The sequence below is a fragment of the Leptonychotes weddellii genome, chromosome 2, assembly GCF_054177405.1.
Source record: "Leptonychotes weddellii isolate Sample4059 chromosome 2, ASM5417740v2, whole genome shotgun sequence".
Classification (NCBI taxonomy): Eukaryota; Metazoa; Chordata; class Mammalia; order Carnivora; family Phocidae; genus Leptonychotes; species Leptonychotes weddellii.
This window is the reverse complement of record NC_138370.1, coordinates 93836081-93842080: the sequence shown is the minus strand read 5'-3', so window position 1 is coordinate 93842080 and position 6000 is coordinate 93836081.

Here is a 6000-nt window from a genome sequence, read left to right as displayed (position 1 = left end):
AATAGCTAGAATTCTATCTAGAGTCAAGATATTTCATGAGATTTCTTGGAAAATCAACTATTAAAAGTCAACATTTGCTCCTTAGATATAGCAATTGATGTCAATGATAGACTAAGGTATATTATCATTCTTTGTTACAATTTTATCAGGACTTCAAAATGTATTTGCATATTCACATTTATTTAACTGACACAGAAAGGTGTTTTTGTAGGGGATTACGTAGAAAGCAAACCTTTTTCCAAGTCCTTTTTATTGAATTTCATAGAGAAAGTTCTGATCAGTTCTTTGCTTTTATTTTTTTATGTAGATAATTTTTATCTTGAAGGGAACAAGACTCACTGCTTATAGGATAACCTCTGGGAACCCGCTCCCCCACCCCCAAACCACCACTATATTCTCCTTGTCCACATGGTTATTAAGTTGATGACAATGAGAATACTTGTTCAGTATATACAATGCACTTATCACCAAGTTGTAAGGGTACATAGAGAGATGGATACTTTTTAAAGTTACTAATTAGTGTACTTTATTAAAATGGAAGAATGTCATTTGCAAGTGTGGAGAGGAATGTATTCTATAACTTTTTTTTTTTTTTAAAGATTTTATTTATTTATTTGACAGAGAGAGACATAGCGAGAGCAGGAACACAAGCAGGGGGAGTGGGAGAGGGAGAAGCAGGCTTCCCGCGGAGCAGGGAGCCCGATGTGGGGCTCGATCCCAGGACCCTGGGATCATGACCTGAGCCGAAGGCAGACGCTTAACGACTGAGCCACCCAGGCGCCCCTATTCTATAACTTTTTAATTGTATTATAAGAATGAGTTGTAAATGAACATTGAAGATAATGGGTGACTGTGCCATTTCCCTGGTGGTTTGTGGGTGAACTCTGTTGTGTAGGAGGAAGGTGACTAGCCCAGTCATCCTTTCTGTCCTTGAGTCTTCTGCTAGGCACTCAGCAGCCTGATTCCAAATGGAAGGCCAACTCTGAGAGCAATGATACTTAGCCAAGAACCAAGTACACAAAGATTTCTGGGCACCAAACCAAATATAATGTGATTAAAAATACAATGACAACATAATAATGTGGTCCTGTGTAATGTATTACATGCTAGAACTATTCAGTGATGGCAAATCCCAGTAACATTTTTTAAGGGACAAGGATAGAGGAAGAGGGAGAGAGAGAATCTTAAGCAGGCTCCACACCTAGCATGGACCCAATGCAGGGCTTGATCTCACAACCCTGAGATCATGACCTGACCTGAAATCAAGAGTCGGACGCTTAACTGACTGAGCCACCCATGTGCCTCCCCAATAACATTTTTTAGGACTTACATCAAATTGTCTTTATATAAATTCTTATAACCCCTTCATCAATATATCATTACTAACAGAAACCACACTAACATAAGGTAGATTGGTGAGGTCTTAAGCTTTATCTAGACATTTGCTATTCTTATGTCCTAATGTCTACTCACAAATAAAAACTTAAAAACTTTTGCTGATTTGATTTCCCATTTGAGTCTAAATAAATATGTTCAGGTATATCTATTTACATGTGGAGGCTTCTATGGAATCATGATTTTTTAAACACTTTTTTCTTCTGTAACACTCCTATTCCCATTCTTAGTTGAATTCACAAATCCTATCTTGGCTAGAACAATTATCTTCATATAAATGACTTGCACTCTTAACGATATTCTTTGCCAGCACCGTATGTCTGAGTTTTTATTAGTTTTAATTATAAAGAACCTCTTTCAACCATTGAGTGGGTGACAACTAGCTTAGCGTGACAGCTTAGGGTGACTTTGTGGGATTGTGGCAAAAATAGTCCCAATTATATGGCTTGAGATAAGTGTTTAAGAAGACTGTTAAAAGACACAATCTTAATGAAAAGAAGCTAGTATGAGTGAGTTTAATTTATTTATGGGATCTAAAATCTTTAAACACAACCCACTGTAATTTTTCCCTTCTTGTTGACATTAATCTGAGTTCATATAAATGTTTTTATCTTGAAAAAAATCAGAATTAATTCATTGGTGATCTTTATTAACTTTTAATTTTATAAGTTACCTCATTCATCAATAATGATATTTCCAGCACATTTTGACATCATAAAGACTACTGACAACCTTTTGTAGAAGTATTGTAGGGGTCAGTGAAAATACAGGCAAGTTAAGAATTCTACTCACATATTTAATGATCTTTTTGTGTTTACATTTTCCATTATGTCACCCTTTTTCATTTGTATTTCTCAAAATAATTTCTTCCTCACATAAAAATACTTTTATTCTCCGTGACAGGAACACTATACATTAAAATAAAGAATAGTACAAAGAAAGCAATTCCCAAATTTTGAAGTTCTACATAAATTGCCAGTGGAATCATCAGCTATTTGAGTGTGACCCTTTTTCTCCAGAAATGACTCATAATTTTAAATGTGTACAGTATTGTGGAAAATCTCATCAGAGTGATCTAGCTTCATCCCAGTTATAATAAATCAGAATCTTGGGGTAGACTAAGAGAGAAAGGAAGCCGTAATCTATATATTTTTAAAGCTCCCCTGGTGATTCCTCCCAGAATTGGAATCCACTGGAAAAATATTTCTATCCCCACTCCCCAGCCCCAACTCTTACTCTGTCCCATCTTTGAATTTGGAACAATAACAAATTTACTTTTAATAATCAGTATAACATCAGTATAACTCTAAATTGCCATTGAGAAAAATTTTCCCTTTGTTAATAGGAGGCACCCTGGCAACCTTCTGAAAGTCTAATGAGACTAATTGGTGTATATAATAACCAATTAATTCTGAGCGTAGAGAGGAAGAACCAAGCATTTAAGAGCTACGTTGTAAAGCTTCATGATGTGTATGACCATCTCTGCCTGAAATGGAGTAATCTTCAGGAATGAGGCTTGTGTGTTTCTGAGTTCTTCGTTAACTAAGCTCAAAGGAAATCAGTTACATCAGCTAGGTTTTTGAAGGAAGGCCACTAAAATGTGATTTAAAAGTTATGTCTTAAACAGATTTTGCTCTTTTGAATAAACTCAAGCAAATGTCCTAGGGATTTAATTGGTAACTTAGCAGCCTTGGCATCCTCAAACCTTTAGAGATGTCAACACTTCTGGAACTCCTCATGCGAGTCAACAGCTACTTTTTCTTTGCTGTACTAACTTTGATAGGTTTCCTGTTATCTTTTCAAAAGTCATATACGTTGGCATGAATGTAAGGGAGGAAAAAGGAATGAGCAACTCATAGAGGAATTATCTCCCCTAATTCTTCAGATATTTCTATTAATATTTCTAATTCATCAACTTCTTACAGTGCCAGGTTTTTTGTTTGTTTCTTTCTTACGTTTTTGTTTTTTCCATGAATATTTTACCAACTGCTTTCTCACTCTCTTCCTGGTTCACCAAAGCTGCCGCCAGGGCAATTCCCCACCAGTTTGTACGGAATTCTGGAGTGGACTTTTTAGCATATACAGTTGGAGTTACCGCTTCCGTTTCTCCTTTATCTTTCCCATTAGGGCTTCACTGTAATTCAACCTAGCTTTTTTCTAGAGGAGTTCCCTTACTGTATATCATTACTATGCTGCTTATGTCATGGGGAGCACCTCAATAGTAGTATTAAAGAAGAGAAATATTAGGGTATAAAAATTATTATAAATGTATCAACCTAGTCTTTATTCAGTTGGGAATAATAGTGTTATTTCACATTAATAATTTTACATTAACATATATTTCTTAGCTTTTATATATTTTGCATAAAGACCTGTTAATTACCCATTTTAACTCACTTGTTTATAGTCTGTCTGTAAAACAAGGTGGGCGCACCTGGGTGGCTCAGTTGGTTAAGCGACTGCCCTCGGCTCAGGTCATGATCCTGGAGTCCCAGGATCGAGTCCCGCATCGGGCTCCCTGCTCGGCAGGGAGCCTGCTTCTCCCTCTGACCCTCCCCCCTCTCATGTGCTCTCTGTCTCTCTCATTCTCTCTGTCTCAAATAAATAAATAAAATCTTTAAAAAAAAAAAAAAAACAAGGTGGAAATCTGGGGCGCCTGAATGGCCCAGTTGGTTAAGCTTCCAACTCGGTTCCGGCTCAGGTCGTGGTCTCAGGGTCGAGATATGGAGCCCCACATAGGCTTCTGCGCTCAGCGGGAAGTCCGCTTCTCTCCCCCGCCCTCTCCCTCTGCCCCTCCCCCTGCCTGTGTGCATGTGTCTGCACACGTGTTCTCTCTGTCTCTCTTTCTCTTTCTCTCGAATAAATAAATCTAAAAAAGAAAAAAAAAAAACAAGGCGGAGATCTGGACTGACAATGACCTCTTTTTTTATGTATCTGCATGGGAGTAATGATGGTTTTCCCAAATGTCTATATTTCCAGGGAGTTATTTAAGCTCTAGGGTAAATTTTAAAAATTATATTAACATTACAAACATGAACTCTGAGAATCTGCATTAGTTATATTATGAATACAAAGATCACATATTACTTTTGTGTTTGAAACCAAGTGTAGCTGTCAACACTTTCAAGACGTTAAGCACAATTAGAAGTAGATGTAGGATGTAAATCTATAAAGAATAGGCAACATACCAGAAAGATGTTTACTAACTTAATAAGTGATATTTATGCAGAATTACCAGATACTTGTAAAGCTCATAAAGGCAAGTTTAGGTGACCTGTGCTTAATTCTGTCTACTAACTGTGATGTTAGGTAAACAATTGACCTGACCTTAGTTTTCACAGCTATAAAATGATGAGGACCTGGGATGTGTTAGAATTCTTTCTGTTCTTGTATGACTGCACCATTTTTAATTGTGTCTTTACCTCTTTTCATTTTTATAAATGATTGAGATAGTCAGGGGAATCTCCAAGTTTTTCTTTATTTAATAGGAATTTTTTTTTTTTTTAGCTCATACTATGTCCAAGACACAGTGCCTTCAACCAAGGGATTCTCAGACCACCTGGGGTAATAGGTGCCTTCACACATAACAAGAATAAAATGTTATTTGTGCCACTAAGTTGGATTGGAGATTGTCTATTATATATATATATTTATATATGTTTTCTTTAATAGGTCTTGTGTTTATAAGTTCTTATCTGGCAGAAGAAATAATGGAAGGAAATAGTTCCTGTTGTGGTACTTGAAATTTTCTGGAAGTTGTTAGGGCAGGATATATATGAAATGAAGTAATCTTATGAAACTGTGTGGTCATTTTTTTTTGTATTTCAGCTGCTGATTTAAGTCACTTTGCAGAAAAAAGTTTATTGTGGTTCCTTTATTTTCTGTGAATCCTCTGTATACTGATAATACCATGACTTCCAAATCCACAGAGCAATATTATCATGTGACAAAGATATAATGGCAGTCATGATCACTGCATTTGAACTGCAGGGTGCTATGATGAACCAGAGCCCATTGTAAACACTTAAACCTCAGCAGTTCTCACACCATTCAGCTGTACAGCTCAGTGAAAATAAGACATTGCCTGAGTTCTTCCAGGAGTAGAAGTACAAACTTCCTCCTTGTTTATGGTTTCTGCCTCAAACTGGGCCAGAATGCTTAATTAAACCATGTCACATTCTGAAACAACTGAAACCAATAAAGTGTAAGTGGAACAGGTTACCTGGAAACAGTAACTCCTTTGAGAGTAGAGGTCACTTGGGAAATGAGAAACTTTTGTTCAGGGTGGTCACCTACAAAACACGGGGCTTCAGTGTAGGCTCTGAGGGACAGGAATCCAAGACTGGGTGTGGGTGGGGGGAGAAAAAAAGACATCTGTGTAAGCACAAGTTGTCCTTACTGGGGAGAAGGCAGATGACAAAGGACCAAGTGGCAGATGCTGACTCTCTGGCTACAAACATTTTATCAAATTGTATAAGGGCCTTTTATATAACATAAAACACTCATACTCAGTCATTTAACACAGAAAGCAGTATTTCAGAACTTCTGGCTTTTCTGCTAGAAAACAGCACTGGAGAGATAGAAGAAGAATTCTAATATGAGAAA